General features: G+C 42.2%; 1 protein-coding gene across 4 annotated transcripts in view; it reads right to left on the reverse strand.

Annotated features, from left to right (window-relative positions):
• CDH8 (cadherin 8) overlaps positions 1-11,398 on the reverse strand; it is a 219,460-nt gene extending 208,062 nt beyond the window's left edge. The window contains exons 1-2 of one of the 4 annotated variants that reach the window (XM_090062127.1): positions 11,050-11,396; positions 10,773-10,952 (exon numbers count right to left, since the gene is read on the reverse strand). The gene's annotated coding sequence lies outside the window, so the exon portion shown is untranslated. Of the gene's footprint in view, positions 1-1,280; positions 1,496-10,772 lie in introns of all 4 variants that reach the window. The other 3 variants (XM_090062128.1, XM_090062129.1, XM_090062126.1) reach the window with 3 other exon arrangements.
• Positions 11,399-21,204: the final 9,806 nt, after the last annotated feature.

Raw genomic sequence — 21,204 nt, forward strand, 5'->3', positions numbered from 1 at the left:
AAGTTAGTAAAAATAGTTTAACATAAACTGTTCACAGAGAAAGAAATAAGGCAAGCCATAAAAGCTTGGAAAAAAAAAAAGTCAATTTATTTTTAGATTTTTCAAACCACAAAATGTCTGTCTGGCCAAGTAATCCACTTTATTATAATGCTAGTGCATTGATTTATACCATGATCTCCAGTTGAGGAGAATTTACAGCCACTCTAGAGTTCCTTCACATAAGAATATGTTGAGGGTCCTCTTAAGAACTGCCGCATCCTCTACTTCTAATTTCAGTCAGCATTCAGTACTGCTTTGTTGATCACAGTGATTAGAAGCTACAGATATAAGCCTTCTGACCTCCCCCCTTCATTAACGGTGGGACTCATACATTCTTAGATGATCATTGCTTATTATGTTTAAAAAAAATGTTACTGCATTTAAATAAATTGCAGTGGAAATGCCAGACAATTAACATTTTTTTGATATGTTTGTCTAAAGCAAGTTTTTCCAGATACCTCCAAGGCCATTCACAGAGTTTAGATGATACATTACCCTTTACTCAGCCACCTGGAAGACTAGCTAGGATGTAAAACAGCAACAATGCGATGAGGTAAATGGGACACAAGGAGCCCCAGCTATTTTAGATATGATTATTCACATGCTCTGAAAGCCACTCAGCTTCTCTATGTGCCAGTGTGCTTTAAAATATAAAAAAGCACAGAAAAAGTTATGGGAGGTGTCCATTCGCCAGGTCACCTAAAGATCTCTGGTTATTACTTGATCTACGATGGTTTTGGTATTGTATATAGTCCTCAAATCACCCAGCTTTAAAAAAATCCTGCCCCTGAATTCCACTAAGTTACTGCTAAGACAAATTAAAAGTCTGCCCTGCAGAACAGGTAGAGCTGTAGGTTACAGCTTTCACTCAGGTTAAGAGAATATGGGATGGGGGGAAGTAAAAGTTGTGCGATTAACAATAACTATTATCTTTTGATCGGCTTTCATTAGTAGTAATGAATGACTCTTCTTACTACCCTTTGGCTAAAGATCTGTCTACAGAGCAAATCTACAACCCTTTCTTGGAGGTACCCTTACACCTTTCAGAGCCTCTTCTGTTAGTATCAGTGAGCTTATCCCTTCTCACCGTTGCTTAGATTTTTTCACCTAACCACTTCTCCTTCCTCTTGCTTTCCACAGTAGCTACTCCTGTTTTCTTCAGTGTTTTTAAGTGCAAGCCTTTTAAATTTTTTTCTTTAGTCGCTGCAAGTTTTGGTTGCACTGGCAAAACTACCACTTACGTTTCCTAGTCCCATGTCTTGAGGAGTCAGGCACGGTCCTTCTCCATCAATAGTAGCAACATGATGCAAACCCTTCCCACTGCAGGAAGTACAATTATCTCTCCTTCATTGATCCTCTTTTGGTGGCAGAGTAAACTTTGAAGTTTCCAACAGTAAAAAGAGCCTGATACTCCAGTCCTTGTTTGTGTGGATAATCCTTGCTCACAAGAACAGGCCTGTAGGAGAATTTGCCAATTAAAAAAAAATCAAACAAGCCATAAAACTATCAAGGCACTTGTGGTTTCAGAATGTCACCTAAATAATTATGTCAAGTTCGTCCCAGAAATCAGGCGCAAACTCATCCCATATCCTTTGTGCTGAATGGTGTCCACAACCCACTAAATTGATCTGAGCTTTGATTCTAAATTGCCTGCATTTATGCTGTAAAAGCATGCCTTTGACTGTTGCCTAAGAGAGAAACGAATCATAATGATAAATACTAGCTATACTGTCCCTAGTGAAATTATTCATCTGTGTAAATGCTGCACACTTGAGGAGAATTTGCAAGTTTAGGTCCTAGGAGAACAGCGTTTATGTCCTGCTCTCTTTCCCACACTGTGACCCGACTTACCCATCACTAAGGGAAGATCTTATGGCCCTGGCGCTTGATTACAGCTGAGATCACACAGTGCAGCTCAGGAAGAAGGGGTTCAAGAGTGATTCCTCTTATTCTCAGTCACCTATATACCCAATCAGTCCCCAAACCCACATTATACCAGTCATATAGCTGCTCTGCATTTCATTAGCTACCAGTGATCCTCTCGTTATGTCAATAGGAAGCAGCTGGGCACAGAAAAATGAGGCTTCCTTTCCTTTGGCCACAAGAAGGGGAAGTTATTCAGAAATCATTATATTAGAAGATCCCCTTCTACAACCGTCATCTTCAAGCTACATCAGCTTGAGGTGCGCTTTGTGAAGGCAAAGCAGTGCCAGACTGCAATTTAGAAGAGAAGATGCTCCAAAGACTGTAAATCATGGGTCTAAGTTTGCTATTCTATATTGGGACTGAATGTTTGCGGCTTTTCAGCCTGACTTCCAGAATCAAAGAAAAGCAACTTAAAAAAATAAAATAAAAAAAGCTTTACCTAATTTGACATGGGGATCAACAGATACTTCTCTACATCTGTCTTCTCAGCTTCTCTGTCCTGGACACATACTCTTAACACTTTATGTTAGACTGTAAAGATATGCTGCCTTAACTTTTTAAGCTTAGTCATCCATTGCAGTTTTTTTATAATTTGGGATCACCTGAACAATTCTCACAGTTCTTACACATAGGAACTTTTAAAGAAAAAAACATTCTTCAAATCTGTCTTCTAATACATGGTTAAAATATATGTGCATACATGGATACAACACAGGCATGGACACGTAGAGTGGGTACAGACATTTGGGGAGGTTAGATTGTATTAAAAATTGCCACCCAATCCAAATTAGCTTGCCCATGTGCAGAGCTTATACTTAGATCCTTAATTAGGATGATATAAGTGTGAACTGTACAGAAGTTCCAGGAAGGTTAGATGGGTCAAAATTGGCTGACCCGGTCTAATTTAACTGTACCTCAGCAGTGCACTAAATTGGACTGGACAGGATTAGCCCAATCTAAATGAACTTCTGTACATGTTTCAAGTGCAGCCCCACTTGCTTGCACCAGCCCCAGGGCTGCAATCTTTCTCCCCCCACCAGGCTATTTTTAAGCCCTGGTTCCCTCCCCCCATCCCAAACAACCCACCCTCTCCCCCATGGACCAGCCATCTATCTCCCTGACTGCCAAACCCCCTAATCTCAAGGCAGTCCCAGTGCTGGTTTTCCAGGGTTCACTGGTGCTTGAAGCAGACAGAAATAAAAATCAGTGGGGAGAGGGGCAGGCAGGATTGCGGGGGGGTTGTTTTCCTGGGGGAGCTGTTCTTTTGGGGGTTGGGCAGGGGGCTGACAGGCTAAGATTAGACAGTGGTCTGGTGGGGAGAAAGCCCCCCAATCCTATCAACCCCCCATCCCCCATGCAGAGCTTCTAGTCCTCTCTGATCTGCCCATTCCTCCCCAACCCCAGCTTACTTCAGTTGGGCTCCAGGCACTGAGAGTGGTTTGATGGCATCGTCAGGGGCACAGCTGGGGGATCCTGCCAACTCCCTCTGATCCCCCCCCCCAAACTCCCTATGGACCCCACTAGCCCCCTAATCCCTCCACCCCCTCCCTGCAAACCCCACTGGAACCTCTGGTCCTGCTTACCCCTCCCCTCCCCTGACTTAGCTTAGATCAGGCTCTGTCTAATCACCGATTTGATTGGGGGCCATTTTTAACCCAATTTAACCCCCCAAAACCTAGTACAATAGCTGTACAAAGCCATACACATATATATACAGACACCAGCAGATTTTTAAGTGTGGCATATGGGCTTATAAAAAGTCTGGGAGGTTTAACGGTTATGCAACTTCTCTGCCTCAGTTCCCCTTAATGAGCAACCTAGTTGACAACTACCTTGGTAGGGAGTTGAGGCTGCTAATAGATGTAGGTCATTTACATCCTGATAATATTTGGGGATAAAAGGAGAGGGTGTACAAGCTACATTCAAAACTTACCTGCCTCTGCCAAATACCACACAAATTGTCTGCTATTAGTCACTTAACTGCAGGATGGGATGTCCTCTGATACCAACAAAGCCTAGTTTATACTGATGATTAATTAAATCTGCTTTACATATTCTTCCTAATGTTTACATTCGTAAAACTCCTTCTAGAGGGAACTATATCACATCTATCAAAGGGGGATGAGACCTAGAAGTTACCTTCCATCTCTAACTGACAAACTACAATCCAATTCAGTTAATTTTTGTGGGTTTTGCCAATAGAGCATTAGGCATTAAGTCCCTAAATGTGAACTTTACACATGCGGGCACCACAGATTAAGCCCCTACTGGTACACAAGGTGCTTCCCACCTCCTAAAACTAGAGCCCAAATGCATCATCAAAAAAATCAATTGATCTGATGCTGTTCTAAGCACCTCAAAACTATTTGTGTTTTGACCATATGTTCCCGTTTGCTCTTTTACCAACTGCGATGGTCAGGGACCCAAGGCACAGATCCGACCATGCCAGACAACGTACCAATACAAAACAAAGAGACAGTCACTTCTTCAAAGAGCCTAGAAGCTAAAGTAATGCAACTTGTTTTATTGCATTTTGTCTCTAGCAAAATGACTGGTATTTATATAACTGCTTGAAAAACTATGACTGTGAAAGAAAATACGCATTCAATAAGCATAACTGCTTCAGAAGGTGTTATATGCTTCTCTCTTGGAGTGTCATATTTACTTTAAAAAATAAAATTAAGAGGTTTGTTTCCTGGTGCATGAGAGTCAGATTTCCCACTGATCTGTGTCAGAGGGTCGGTTCACTTCAGCACAGTTTTTCTGAGAAGCTTGTTTTTCTAGCTCAGAACGAGTAGAAGAAGAATGGCAAATTCCATTTGAACAACTAAGGTGGTCTAGAAGATTATACATGAGAGACAAATACAGTCAGATCTGCATTTAGTCAGTTTGCACAGAAAGAAGCAGAGCAAACTGAACCCTTATTTTTTTATTTTATTTTCTTCAGTCCACAGCTTAAAATGCTTTTCTTTTAAACTAAAATAGAAAGCTACATTACATATGCATTTAATAGTTTTGGTTGGTGCCAATCTCATCTCTCAGACCACTGCTCATTTTTATGAAGGCACATTACATAGTAATTCCAAAGACCTATATCACTTTTAAAGGAGAAGGGAAAAATGCAAATTGTGCATAACATGGATAGAGCTCATAGCAGCCAGGCAGATTGGCTTGTGACTGAGAATTAGTGTTAACTATCCTCTGTCTAGGGCATTGTGTAGTATCAGAGTTCCAGCAGCTAAAGATGTACTTATTCTATACTTATTGAAATGTATTTAAATATTAATGGAGGACACAAAGATCATGCTTTCTTGCTCTTTTACAGGAATTTGTTAACATAAGAGATAAATCATCCTTGTATTTTCCTTAGAGAATGTTTGCTGCCACGCGCATAATTAAGAAAGGTAGTATCAAGTAAACTCCTTTTGTTTCTACACGTCACCTCACCAAAATCAAATAAAAATGATGCTTGGCCCTTCACATTATAAAGATTGCATATGTACAAAGTTTCACATGACATGTGGATAAAACCTGAGGATTAAAGTCTACGTAGAAAAGAAAAGCAAGCACTTTTGCTTGCCCTAGTGGTTTTCTTACAATCCTCTAGCAGCACCATATGAAATTAGAAATTAGGGGACTGATCTTGCAGCACTGAAGTCAATGGGAGTTTTGTCACTGACTTTAATGAGAGCAGAATAAGTCTTTAAGTGACATGCTTTGAATTTACTATTTCTACGGTTGCAAAGCTGAACTAATTTTCTCCTCTGGGTTACATTCAAGGCACATTCCCTTAGGTCAAAGACCACAGGCTCACAAGCACTGTACTGCCTGTCTCAGACTTCACTCAGGGCAGAAATTAAGGTACAGTTTTGGTTAACTGAAAGGAAATAAGAAGCAGATACAAATCACTCCATGAAAGACTGTAAAATATGTTTATTTCCTTGCAAAGCTATATTAATAACTAGCACTTCTCTGCTAAAAAATAAACAAATTTACTGAGCTTTGTCTTATACATGTAAGTTTATGTGATTAATATCATCAGTGATAGAGAGAAGGTGATTTAAAATGGATTTAAATTAATAGCAGAGTTCTTCAGATTAGGTTGTGCAGTGGTTCCTAGAATTAAGTTGCTTGGATTTAATACTTGCCACTAAGTTGAAAAGTCTGAAACATCTGAGAGAGGCCACAAACTAAATATTGCTGACATATGCTGCTTTCCTAAAATTCAAAACTAGTCCAGCTGGGGAATGGAAGCCTGAACAAACACAATGTACTGACAAGCATTTTATGTCTTAGCATGTTGAATATTTAGCGAGAAAACACTGGTTTGCAGACTCCCTAGGAATGGAGCGGAGGCTCCTTAATAAAGACTGTAATAGGTTTGCATACCTTGGGCCAAAGTCCTGTTTGCTTTAGTAATTCAGAGCCCAATCTACCTGCAACTCCAACTAGACAGGAGGGGAGCAGCTGGTGTTCAACACGTTGCTGGATCAATTACTCCAGTAGTAGAAGCTCCAATGAGCTACTGATAGCTAAGGACAGTACTCAGATGAGTAAAGCTCCCAAGAATTACCCCCTGCCAGTAATCAGATGTGATAAGTACTTTATGAACTATTAGCAATTAGTACTTTATAAAACTATTAGTAATCAGATGTGATAAGTACTTTATGAACTGGTTTCTAAGTCGGCTTTCTCTTCCCACTTTAGATGTCATCAACCCCTAGTAAAACTGAGAGAGAGAAATGTTTTAAACTTAAACTGTATTAATAGTTGAAATGCCACTGTACTGATGCTATTTATTTGTTGATCAAACTCAGAAATGTACTGAATATGTTCAAGGACTAGAGGGAAATATTTGAAAATGTAAAATGAGTGGCACTTTCTTCTGTTCTATTTCTAGAGGGTAAATTTGCTCAAATGGTTATGTTTAGAAAGCTGTGAAGTGTGCCACATTTTCTATGGCAACAACACTAAGAAAAACGTTGAGTTTCCATCATCTAATCTAATTCTATTGATGCAGTCTTCTGGTAGCAATGATGCTTAAAACATTTCAACACAAACCTTTAAGAGCATTCCTTCCTCACTCATGAAATTTGGTTTCTATTATTTTAAGTTCCTGGTTCACAAAGTGTTCTGCAATTTTCAGTAGTGCAGATATAACCAAGGTGCATACGTTCAGCCCACAATTGTTATTAATAGTCTATCGAAAAGGTCAGCCTTATATGGTCTTACACTGCAGCAGCCTGAAGGTGGAAAAAAATACAATAAATATGTAGCTTGTATATACAGTGAAATGGTGGCTGATTAAACAAAATGCTGTCCTAGCCATGAAGGTGTTTATATTACGTAGCATTAGCACTTGCTTTCTTACAAGCCTTGTTTATAGATGTAGTCAGTCCTGTCACAACACCTGGAGATTTGCAGCACCACAAGCTTTCAAAATGTACTTTATGTGGACTGTCTCTTGTCAAAGATCCTTTCTTGTGCACAAGAATATCTAAGGATCAGTAATTTCTTCAGTCTCACCCCCAAGTCTATTTCCATGCTGGGAAGTAGAAGTGTTTTGCTGCAAGCTGGCTTTAATTTCTTTAATTTCTAGTATACAGTAAGGGTCAAGTGGGTGACACCCAGGCCCCTAATTCCAACCCTTGGTGAAAAGTCCTAGGCAAAGTATGCAAGGCACTCAGATCTTCAGAAGTCAACCTATTTAAGAAGGATCTGTTCAAAACAGAGAAAGCTGAAACAAGAAAGCACCTCCAGTGGTAATACACCTACCTCTATATCATTTTACATGTAGTCCATGTATTTCTACATGCATACCGATACAGGACCACACATTTTTAAAGTGTAGTTTAAATGCACCTTCTTTTAGTGTTGCAAGTAAAATGCAGCGTAATCAATCCATGTATTAATTCTGTAGTGAAGTAATACCATTGGGATATTTTATGGGGATGTAAAAGAAGAGATAAGGACATTTGAACCTGGTCTGGGAGCACCAGCACCTTGACTACTCTTTAAAAGACTTTTTGGAAGGCAGAGTGGGTATGGGCTGGCGTGATCGAAGTGGTCTGTAAAAGCACCAGGAACACTGTCCAAGGAGGCATCCCTTGAACAGCATCATCAAGATTTTTTTTTTAAATGAGAGACGGCTAAATATTAATGGGAAATGAGTCCCTGTATATGCTCCAACTCCATTAAAAAAAGCAACATTTGTCAAGCCATCAAACATAACAGTGTTTGGACACTGACTTTTCCCAAGGTGAAAATTGTCCCAAGTTATTTGCATGACCAGCAACTAATTTTAACAAATTATTCACCTGTAGACCCTAACATACTTGCTTTCACAAAACACGGCTTCAGGGTATAGTAGCCTCTGCTCTAGGAGACCCTCAACTTGAGGTCCACCGAGATTGAAGTCCTTTAAATTCTATCATATAAAATAAGTCCTGCTGAAAATGCAGCAAGTGCTTTAATAAAGAGCAATGATGTGTGGGACAATCAGCAGTATTAAGAGGTGAAAGTTGTGACTCATTTTACATTTGCCGAAGTATAGCAGAGAGGTTGAATGAAGCAAAACCCTACACCAGGCTTTTACATAAATACAAGTTCCCTACATAGGAGTTTTTCAGTTGAGGTGCTCATACAAAGAAGCCAGGAGGTGACACTGTAGAGAGCTTTTGGCTTTTGATGTTATCACATTTAGTGTTTGTGCACCTGACCACTAATGCTTTTGTGTCTGTGCAAAGAACACCATTGCAGGTACCCCTTTTGGATCATTTGTATTTGAGTGAGATAGCTGAAAGGGACCATTACCAATCATTTGTAATTCTATCTTATATTTACATGCTTATTATTTTTACTGAATCTAGATTGACTAAGAAGCCAATTGTGAAATATGCTCCTCTTCGGAACAACCAGTTGGCTGTAGGGGAATATCTTCAGATTGCAATCATATGGAGGTATCACATATTTCTCTTCATCCTCACTGCAAAGAAACTCTTCAGGAATTTACAAAAGAGGATGAGTAAAGTTAAGAGGATTCTTTATCTATAGCTTTGGTAGTTATCAGCTATATTCTTTAATTGAAACTGAAGTGAGCAGCTGTTAGCTTCCTTTCTATTAAGCACTAATGTTGTAGTTTTGAAACAATAAACAGTTAATGTTATTTGATTTCTTACATTCAGCCACCCAAGAAAACATCTGGCAACGAAACCCGGGGGTGGGGGACACACACACACACACACACACACACACACACACAAATGGATAGTCATTTATGAGCTCATCAAGTTGACTGTTTAAAGGTGTCAACCTTTATAGAAGTTAAATATGTAGTTATTACAGTCAGGGGAAAGGAAGATGCAGAGTGTGTGCGTGTGTGTTGAGGGGGGTTGTATGCGTGTACATGCACGGGCACCAGGAGGAGGGAGAGAAGGATGGAGAGTGTGCTACCTGTTGGCAACCAGAGCCAAATTGCACTGGATGTGCCAGTTTAGACTGACTCCATTCTGTTTAGTCTGGTACTAAATGTGATCTGTTTAAATTGCCAGAGATTTTAGATATGACAGTATGGCTATAACCACAAAGCAATCCCTGTTTAGGTTAAGTGGTGTCACCTTCATGGGAGCAGGCAGTGGCTAAATAAGGATTTGAGTTAATCTCTTCTATATGATCCACAGAGAAATTGCTGTGGGTTTTTTTGTGTTGAAGCTTTGCAGCCCTTAGCCTGATCCAGTGTCTCTTACGTCCCCCAGCTAAGTGCAAGACTTGTAGATCTAGCGGGGGTGCTTTCTGATAGCTCGGGTCTCCCGATTGGGATGTTACTGCCAAGCAGACGTTATATCCAAGCAGTCTGTAAGAACATGTTATTCCTCTAGCCTTCCTCAAACAGAGGGATGGAGCGTTTAGTGAACAGCCGGCTTTAGGGGTCGACAGAGTCCTGCTTTTCTTCTCTAGGAGCATTGGTAATGATGCATCTAACAAGCAGCTGGAGCGAAGGGGCTTTCTCCCTCTTGCAACTTTGAGCTGGGTGCCTTCTGCATTTAGTCAACAAGGCCAGGGGAAAAAAGCAATTTGAGGGATGGGCATGACTCCTGGCTCCTTACCCCTAAAGCTTCCTTGCCACCTCAGCTTAGAGAAAGGCAACAGCATTCCTGGGATACTTTCCTTCTCTGAAAGTGAGAAAGGGACAGATAGCACTATGTCTATATATTTATTGATTTGGGGGCTAGGGTGATAAATGGCGGGGGGGGGGAATTTCCCCCTCTCCCTTTATATTTCTTCCAGCCTCCTCCTCCATCATTTACATATCTGGCTGGTAGGTGATTTTTATTCTCAGCACGAAAACTGCAATCTATTTCAATGCATGAATGCAGCCCTGCATCTATTCAACACAGTGAAATAGCCCTGAGATTTATTATACTAAATAAGAAAACAAGGAGAAGAAACACTCTCCTTAGCCTAGTGGGCAACCCACTGCCATGCAAAACTCCTTCTGATCCTCCAACAGAGAAAAAGAAAAGGGTGGGCAAAGAGATGGGGGGTATGAGGTGGGGCAGGGGGGGGGGCAGAACCTCCCAAAAATTATAACTGGCTTCCCATGATATTTCCATTAGCAGGGAATTTCAAAGAAGCTGCAGTAATGAGCTACTCCGGTTCAGTCTCACAACACATCCATTAATAAGCAATCACTCCGATAGCTGGTGGCTGGGTGTTGAGGGTGCACTAAGTCAGAGCCAAATCTAGAGAGAGAAACCCCAGTGACAGTGAGAAATAAATAAGCAAACACCAATAAAACAGATACTCACTCTTGCCAGGAGCCGTCTTGCTGACACCCCCTTTCGCAAACGGATGAGAAGGACGAGGAAAAGATTAGCCGGTCCCTGGGAATGGACAGGATCCTCCGGGCTTTCTGGTTTTTTTCATGCTTGCCGAGGCTGCTGATGCTGGAGAAGAAGCTGGGCACTTAGACGCTCAGGTTTCTGCGCCTGCATAGGAAAGGGCAGTTAGTCATTTCCCCCTGCGCACGGCTCGGCGGCGGCACGGCTCCGGCGACGCGGGGATATTCCACATAAATCCACTCACTCAGGGGCTGAGCGCTCCGGCGTGCCTGCCTGCCAAATGTAACTGTGAAGTGATGTGGAAAAGTGAGCGGGGAGCCTCCCCTGACAGCTCTTATTGGGCTGCTCTCGGAGGCAGGTCCAAGCGCTTGAAAATATTCGTGGCGGCGGGGAGCCGGGGGGCCCGGCGAGCGCACAACTTTTCCACACCGCGCGGAGCCGCCCGGCGCCCGCCGCGCCGAGTCCTGCCCCGCCGGCGGGAGGGGGCGGGGCGAGGGCAGCGCGCGGGCCGGCCCGCCGCCGCCGCCGCCGCCGCTAGGGGGGGTGGCGACGCTCGCCCCGTCGGGCCCCGCCGCGCCTGCGCGGAAGCGGGCCGTGCCGGGACACCCGGCGTGCGTTGCATTTATTGCGGCCACAGGCGACACTTACGGGCGAGTGCTGGGAGACCTGGCGCGCGCGACATGTATTGCGCCGTGTGTGGCCACAGGCGACACAGGTGAGTGCTGGGAGACGTGGCACACGTGACATTTATTGCGCCGTGTGTGGCCACAGGCGACACTTACGGGTGAGTGCTGGGAGACCTGGCGCGCGCGACATGTATTGCGCCGTGTGTAGCCACAGGCGACACTTACAGGTGAGTGCTGGGAGATGTGGCACACGTGACATTTATTGCACCACTTGTGGCCACAAGCAACACTTACGGATGAGTGCTGGGAGACCTGGCGCACGCGACATGTATTGCACTGTGCATGGACACTGCAGTAAGACTGGCCACAAGTGGCGGCACTTACCAATGAGCGCCTGGGGATGTGGCACACCTTACATTTATTGCATCGTGCGTGTCTGCTGCAGTAAGACTGGTCACAGACAACACTTACAAGCGAGTGCCTGGGGACGTGGCACACCTTACATTTATTGCACTGTGCATGGCCACGGGCAACACTTACAAACAAGCGCCTGGGGACATGGCATGTTACATTTATTGCACCATGCATGCCAACCACAGTAAGACAGGCCACAAGTGGCAACGCTTACAAGTGAGTGCCTGGGGCCATGGCATACCTTACATTTATTGCATCGTGCGTGTCTGCTGCAGTAAGACTAGTCACAGACAACATTTACAAACGAGTGCCTGGGGCCCTGGCACGTGTTACATTTATTACACCTTGCGTGGCCACAGGCAACATTTACAAACAAGCACCCAGGGACATGGCACACATTACATTTATTGCACCATGGGTGTCCACCATAGTAAGACTGGCCACAAGTGGCAACACTTACAAATGAGTGCCTGGGGACATGGGACACATTACATTTAAAGCACCCCGGATGAACTGGTGACTCGTGCCAGACTTTTGGAGCAGTTGCCTGTGCAAAATCGAGTCACTGCCATGCGTTATGCCCATGGTGCCATGCAGAGTGCAATAAACGGAGACCTGCCTCATGCATGAAGTCATGGTCACAGAATGAAGCAGTTATGCACAATACAGTTTGGTACTGATGGGTGCCTGTGGCCCTGGCAAGCATTACATTTATTGTGCCATGGGTCTCCATCACAGTAAGACCAGCCAGAGGCAGCAACACTTTCCGCTTCGATACTGATGTGTGCTAGGGGCCCTAGCATGTGTTACATTTATTGCGCCGTGCATGTCCACTGCAATAAGACTGGCCACAAACAACACTTACAAATGAGTGCCTGGGGCCTTGGCATGAGTTACATTTATTGCACTGTGGATGAACTGGTGACTCGCACCAGACTTTTAGAGCAGTTATCTGTGCAAAGTCAAGCCACTGTGATGCGTTATGCCCACAGTGCCATGTCAGGTGCAATAAACTTAGACTTGCCTCGCATGTGAAGTCATGGTCATAGAATGAACCGGTGACACACAATAGAGATTGGTAGCAATGAGTGCTTGCGGCCCTGGCACACATTATGTTTATTGTGCTGTGCAGGTCCACCGTAGTAACACTGGCCACAAGTGGCAACACTTACAAATGAGTGCCTGGGGACCTGGTGCGTGTTACATTTATTGCACCATGGATGTCCACCACAGTAAAATTGGCCACGGGGTGAAGGCCCCATCACACTATGAACTGATGATTCACACCAGACATTTGGAGCAGTTGCCCATGAAAAGTTAAGCCATTGTGATGTGTTATACCGATGGCACCATGTAGGGTACAATAAATTTAGACCTGCCTCTCGCGTGAAGTCATGATCTCAGAATGAACCGGTGACACACAATACAGTTAGGGGAACTGCCCATGCAAAGTGAAGCTGCTGCAATGCGTTTACACCCACATTGCTGTGTCAGGCACAATAAACTGCCTCATATGTGAAGTCATGGACACACAACAAATGGGTGATGTGCAATACAGTTAGGGGAGCTGCCCATGCAAAGCCAAGTGGCTGCTGCACGTTCCACGTGCAACACCATATATTGTGCAATGAGCTTGGACCTGCCACACACACAGAGTCATTGTCGCACAATTAACTGGTGACTCGTGGAATATGCTTAGACCAGCTGCACATATGAAGTCAAGCCCTGGCGCCACATTACTGATATGATGCAATTTGGTGGTGAGTCACACAATAAACTTGGACCAACCACAGGAACAAAGTAGTTACCATGTGATAAAAATGTCTATCAGCTACAAAAAGAGCTAGCCAGCTCTAAAATGAGTGCTTGACAATGGGTAACAACTTGATGGCTGGTTTCTATCCAGCTTTCATTTGAATGTGTAGCAGGGTCCTAAGTAGCACAGGATAAAAATGACTCTTCAGCTATAAAAAGAGCCAACCAAGTCTAAAGTTGATGCTTGAACATGTGTAAGAACTCACTAGCTGGTTTCAGTCCAGCTTTAATTCAAATGGGCAGCAGGGCCCTTTGTGTACACCTGATCCCACACACTGGATGAACAGATTCAGGTTCCTCCAACTGGAGCCAGCTCTAACAAGAGACTGACACATGGCTAGGTCCCCTCCTATACTAGATCAGCCCAAAGGCATGCCTACACTGAGGGACAGCCCTGCTGCAAGCAGCTCCCTTGAGCTTGCAACAGCTACCTGCCCCCAGAAGTCCCATCTTGTAACAGATCTCATCTTAGTGATACTTGGCACATCTACACGTATGCTTTAATGCGCAGTAGCCTATTTTACTGTGCATTCATGCAACACGTAAAAACCCATCTTATTACACTAATGGCAGTAAAACAGGCTTTGGCACATTAAGTGTCACTTAAAAACCACAAGCATTCATTACAGTGCATTAAGGCAGGCTAATGTGCATTTGTTTAGTACCTCACATTGGGGACACTAAATTTAACATGCATTAACATGCCTTAATGCATGTGTAGACACACACACTGAGTACCTTCAATTGATATGGATGCTCATGGGAGAGGAAAGTCTTGAAAGCCTTCAGCACCAGCTCATTTCTGCCCAGGGATCCAAAGAATTTAAGGGCCTGTCCTATGCAAGGGGTCAGGCAAAACTGTGATAATGGTCCCTGATGGCCCTAAACTCAGTTAATAACTGAATCTCTTTTGTTTTCACCCTGGAAGGAAGGAGTGCCTTGGAAGTGTGTGTACGTAAGTCTAGTAAGTAAGTGCTTCACTGCTTCATCCTCAGTATGTCTAGTTAAGTTTAGCAGCTTATGGAATAGTAGAAGTTTCATGGCTTTAAATTACTGTTGATACCCTGGTTCTAAATGCCAGTGGCAACTATTTCAAATAGAGACTTGGGGTCCTGCTATAGTGTTCAAATGAAGGCTGGATACAAACCAGTTATATAGTTGTTACACATCTTCAAGCACTAACTTTGTAGTTGGTTGGTTCTTCTCATAGCTGGATAGACATTTTTTGTGGCATAATTACTTTTTATGTGTGGGCAGTCTAAGTGCATTGTGCACTTAACCAGTGAATTGCACAATATATGCAACCTCTGGCAGGGTCTTACTCAGTTCCAGATCCATTTGTTCTTTAGCCTGGAGAAGTGATAAGGATTTGGGATGGGCGCACTGGGAAGAACTTGTTTTGGCAAGGCAACTTTTAATTTGGAACATGTGTTACATGCATTTTCACACTGCTGGTTCTGGCTTGTTGCAATCAGGGCTTGAAAGGCTTAATGCTTTTTTCCCCCTCTTTTATTGCTTTTTTTGTTTTTGAATGACAGCACTCCTCTGGGGCCTTGGATGAGAGTCTCAGTAAACTTCAAGGCACTCCCAAGAGATGTGTCTGTGCCTTTCAAGGGTTGACTGTGGGTGGGAGGCGAACAATGGAGCCTGGTATTCCAACACAGAGGAGGAAAATAGCTGGGTTTCTTTTACTGTTGGTTAGTCTGGTTAATATTTTATATGCTGATTCTGAGTATTTAAATGCTCGTGTGTGATGGAAAATGCACACCTGCATTTGGGGCTCTGTGACTTTGATGTGTGGCATGTTATGTTATTTTAACAGAATGCAGTATTCCCTGGCAAATTATTCAAGATAACAGGTGCTTTTGTTTTTTGTACCAAAAAAAATAAATTAATTAAAAAATAAAAATAAAAAGTCTTAACATCATCTAAAATGTAGGAACAGGGACCTGGCATTTTGAAAGTTTCCATAATGGGATGGAGGGATATCTGGACTCCATTTTTGTTTAAAATATGTCTGACAATCTCTACACTTTTTGTTACATAACTGTGATTCTGACTCCTATTGTCTTGGAAAAGAGGGGTATAAAATACTTGATGTTTACTTGATGGAGGAAGCAGGGAGCCTTGAGGGAAATATGAAACACTTTGCAGTGCAATAGATAACATCAGAAATGTGGCTTCTCTTTATCTGCATCTGCATGGAAGAAAAGGTGTTTTTTTTCTTTACTTCCACCAACCGAACGACCACATGAGAATATAGATAATGTCATGGTGAGGGATGAGGATGTTTAGTCTTTATATCCTTACTCCTGGGAGTTAATGATAGCTTCTTAAAATGTTTTGAAGTGTAGGTGAAAGGCCCTATGCACCTAAATCTTGGCATATTTGTTATTTTTTATTTTTAAAAGGAGATTTTATCATCTACTGCAGGCAAGGGGCAAGAGGTAAGAGGGTAATAGTTAAGAAGTGATGATTTTAAGCAATGAGAGAGAATATCCTTAGATCTATGCTACATGCAGTTGGTGCAGATGTATGTGGAAGGACAGCCAAGATTGGCTTGAAGATTATTCCATGTTCCACCGATGCTGGGGCCGACGGATGCTTTGTTGGTATCTCTACAACTTAAAGGAGTTAGGCACACCTCCATTTGACCTTCTGGGCCTCGTCCCAAAAGACAATTTTTGATCATTGGGGCATAGGCCCTATGCTTTTTCAGAGTCAGCTGCTGGCTTCTGGGGATTGCCTGCTTGAAGGAAGATGCTTCAGAGGAAAAGATAAGCTTTCCCATGCCAGAAGATCAGGACCCCCTATCTCTTTTATAAACACAAAACAAAAACACAAAAACAAAGAACAACCAACAAACTTCCCCCCCACTTTACAGGGTGTGGGAAGGAAGGATGATTATTACTTCAGTCATCCCACCCAAATGAAATCATTTTGTTTAATATCATGTAGTGCTGTTGAGCATGTTCACTAAAATATGTTTCCTTTTTAAAGAAATCTTCTAAATGGCATGGTTATATTTGGTAAGCAAAGAAAAGTGCAGGCTGCAACTGGAAAAGGAATGTGCTTTTTAGATTAATAACTGCAATCAAGTGAGAAAACAGGAGAGCATCAGATGCAAAATATAGGTGAATAATTAAAGAATCTGTTTAGAAATGTGGGTGTGTCCTGGATGCAAATAGTGTACTGCAGCTTAATGTTTGAATACTAGATCTCCATACCAGAAAATTTCACACAGAACTGTAAGAACTTATTGAAACCTCTAGGAAAGGGAAAAATGAATGATCCCCTTTTTTTTGGTAAAAGAACCCGATTCTTTTTATCTGCAGTATTTTGCTGGTATGAATAGGAAGGACGGTAAACCTAATGGAACTTCTCATTCATATAGAGGCAGAAAATACCTGGCTTCCTTCTAAAACTGCGTGGGACATAATAGAGTACAAGTAGCTTTTCTTCCTTGTCAGCTTTTGAAAAAAGCAGTTGTTGATTATCTATCGTATATTTGCACTTCTTGCAATGCTGAAAAACAGGCAATAACCTCTGTTTTCTATAGTGAAGACAGCAGAGAGCTCAGACCTTACCGCTTTAAAAAAATTCAATAAGAATGGCTTGAAATGAGCTCTTGGGGGCCGATTCAACAAACAATAGACCCTTACAAGGCCTAGCTGACGATATAATCCCCAGCATCAGCATGTAAAAATGCAAAAGTCAGAACCTGAAATAAGGTGGAAAACCCACTGTGCTAACTAAATCCTGAGTTTAACCCTTGAGTGAAGCACACTCTCAGTGAAACATTACTTCCATTGGCACATTTAAAGTATCGGTAGCCAGATTTAGATATGGATATGCTTGATAGCCCCAATCCAAAAACCGACTGAAGTTAATGGAATATTTCTCTCTTAATTTAAGCAAGCAAGCATATGAACAGGTCCTAATTAGTTAATTGTGACTACTGCATGCACTGAGAGTAGATACATCTATTAGTTACTTTATTGAAATAATTTATTCTGGCAGGAACTACCACAAGCGATGCTACCTAAAAGTGAGCAAAGTATATTAAAAGTATTAAAATTAAAGTTACTATATAACTAAATGTAAATTCCACCATGATTTTATGATCTTGGGTAAACACTCACTTCTTCTCCGCTCAAGGATCAAATTGTGTATGTATTCTCCCCCCACCCAAATATGTCCAGCATCAAGCCTCCTTTATTTCCAAGGTTTCTAAATATGCTTCTAAATGAAATGACACATTAAGTGGTTCTCACTGCTTTTACATACCTATTGTTGTAAATCTTGCCCACTTCCTTGCAAGGTTTAAAATATGCTTACAATTATTTTATGTGGTATATACCTTGAGAAATTGTATTCACTTGTATCTGAAAAATTGCCACAAGTTACTGATACTTTTAAAATGAATCAACTCTTATTACAAGTGACTCAAGGGACTAAGATGAAACATATCCTTGAGCCTGGGTATATGCCTGTAGTCATTAACCACAATTGCTAGCCTACTGGGTTAGTTTAATCAAGCAAGTAAAACCTATACATCTCCTCTGCAAAAAACTTACCAAATGCAGGAAGTTTTCACAGAAGTACACTTTCAGAACAGTCAGGTGTCTTTTGTCTTCATAGGGTATCAGAAAAGTGCTAAACTTCAAACAACACTGCCAAAAGGCTGGGAAGCGGCCTCAAAAAAAGTGGTATCCATATGAGGGGAAAAAAAGAATGTCAACCACTTAAAATCTTTTATTGGTACTCTTGTCTTCTATCAAAGGCATCTGATCAAACAGAAATTAGATCCCTTTGTTATTAAATACATGAGAAAGTGAGAATCTCACTAATTTACACTAGGTTACTTGGGCTGATCCTACAGTCAGTTTCTTACATCCATGTGCAACTCTTTATAACCCACAGAAAGTCAAACCAGTGCAAAGGTTAGATCCAATGTCAGGATTGGGTCCTTTATGTTCTTAGTATGTTCTTTTCCCTTTTCCTCCATTTAGTTATTTTACACATAACTGGCTCTTCACTGTCTGAGGATTTTAAATGTAGGTGGGGAAAAAAGACAACTATTAATTTGCACACCAGAAGTTTCCCATGTGTGCCAACTGTATTACAGAGTTCATAAAAACAACAATGCATTACCAATTTTTATTATTCCTAGCATAGCGTTTGCAATTTTGATTAGTTACTGTCAGGGTGATTATTAGGAAAACAGACATTGTTTTGTATGTGAAACACTAAGATACCAAGACAAAAGAAAATGATATCAAGTGGAGCAATCAACTATATATTTTTTTTTGTGCATTAATGCTTTAGCTGCTACTTGAGAAGCATAATCCTTTTTAAGTTTCAGTGTAGCTGCTTATACAAGTACCTGGTTCAGTTTTTGTAGCTATGGAAATAATTTTTTGCTCTACCTAAAGTGCCCTCTAGCGTGCAGTTACTAAGCAGGATTTTTTTCCCCTAACAGTCACTGTGTTAAATCCCCAACTAATTTGTAACATTGCTTTCTGTTCTCACAGAGAGCAAAGAGCCTGAGCATTTGCTGGCTTCATTGTTTGTGTATGTGTAAATGAATAATCTCTTCCATATAAAAAGTGACGGATTCTCAGTTTCTAGCAAGTGTTTACTGTGACATACGTCTGAGTCAAATAGTATTCAGTAATCTTCTAAACCAAATATGAAAAGTGGCTTGTCGATCGAGGAGCATTTTTCTTGTTAGTCAGGATGACCAAAACCCTTATTTCTACACTGACACTAAAAAAATATGTTCAGCAGCGTATATAATTAAAAATATGATCTTTTCCAAAATAGGAATCTAAAGAGAGGTATTTAAGTCTATTTATTTTAAGCATCTTGAGCTCTTATTGATGGTTTTGTTTTCCAAGTTTTTGTTTTTAAGTTTGTTGAGCGAATGCAGACAAAAATGCCTTTTTATTTCTTTTTTAAAAAATATAAAAGCCTGTAAAGGGCTAGGTAAAAAAAAAAGAAATGCTCTTCGGTGCAATATGCATACAACTGTCAAACTCTACTTCCTCCTGAAGTGTTTAAACACTATTGTGACATAAATAAATTGTTTGAGGTTATTGTCGTAGACCGTGTGTGTGTTTCCGTATTACACCAATATAAACAAATAGGAGAACCAAAGAATCACCGATGTGTATAGGCAGTAAGAAAACACTAGTATGAAGCACCAGCCTTCCTCAGTGTAGTAGTGATCAGCCTGTCCCTTCCGCGGGTGTGCTGGTTCGTATGCTGAAGTTATCGGACCGGACAAGTTGTGTTGTGTCAGTCAGTGACAGGACGTACCGTACTGCAGACAGACACAATGCTGCTGGTGCTGCTTCTCTGCAGGAGGCAATGCACACAGCCAACCTGCTTTAGCTCTTTAGCTGCCACATCAGTAGGGTAGAGAAGAGAGACTCCTGAAAAGAGATGGAGAAGAAACGGAGGGTTTGGAGGGGAGGGGGAAGGAAGAGACAGAACTGGGATGTAACAGGGAGAGGGAGGATGAAGAGTGAGTAGGGTACAATAGTGGGGGGAAAAGGGTGGGGGGAGTTATTTAATCTACACGAGGACAAAACTGCCAAATGAGACAAAGAATTCATTTTGCTTTTGCAATGACAACATTTCAAAGACGGATATTTTTTTTTCAGATCTCAAAGGGGTAGTCACTGCGTTCTCAGTCACAAATTAAATTCAGGTTCAAGCCTCGATCAAATTAATCTTTGTCTTCTGACTTCCCACCCCCCATTTCACTGTGAATTGACTGAAGTGCCAATTTCTCACTACGGTTATTCTGTATGGTGGAATGCCAGGGGAGAGGAAGTATATATAGACTCCATCCTCTAAACACATCTACCTTTTTATGGGCTTGTGCTTCGAGACCAGCTCTCTGTTACAGGGGCAACCAGCCCCATGAAAGCCAGGGAGTACAACAGAAAGTGGTAAGAACAAAATGTTGTAGTTTAATAAAAGCAACTAGCCTTTGGACAAAATATAAAACAAGTCACAGGAGCAGCCAGGTGAGATCACCTTCAAATTTGCCATGTCCACTAGGCTACAGAGCCACGGTCCCACGTGAGGCCTTTCAAGCCTAGTCGATTTTGCATTCTCTTCCATGCAGTGCACAGCTTCAAATAGATAGAAAGAGAAGGAAAAGTGCCCCCACTGAAACTAGCCTATTGCCTCATGTGTTGGGAGGCAAGAGATGTGGCTGAACGGCCCTTGCAAAGCCAGCGGACCAAGGCACTTAAGGGGGCACTTAAGGGAGCCCACCCCTGCCCCAGCCCTGGCACAATCTGTGGGCAAGGCAAGAGCCCCCAAGGGCACACTTGCCTGCCTGTACACTAATGCCAGGAGCCTGGGCAACAAGCAGGAGGAGCTCGTCCTCCTGCTCAGTGCAAAGAATTATGACGTCACTGGGATAACGGAGACCTGGTGGGACTCCACCCATGACTGGACCACAGGTATAGAGGGCTATACCCTGTACAGGAGGGATCGTGTTGACAAAAGGGGTGGGGGTGTAGCTC

The sequence above is a fragment of the Crocodylus siamensis genome, chromosome 9 (assembly GCF_052110815.1).
Source record: "Crocodylus siamensis isolate JL-2025a chromosome 9, ASM5211081v1, whole genome shotgun sequence".
In the NCBI taxonomy this organism is placed as follows: domain Eukaryota; kingdom Metazoa; phylum Chordata; order Crocodylia; family Crocodylidae; genus Crocodylus; species Crocodylus siamensis.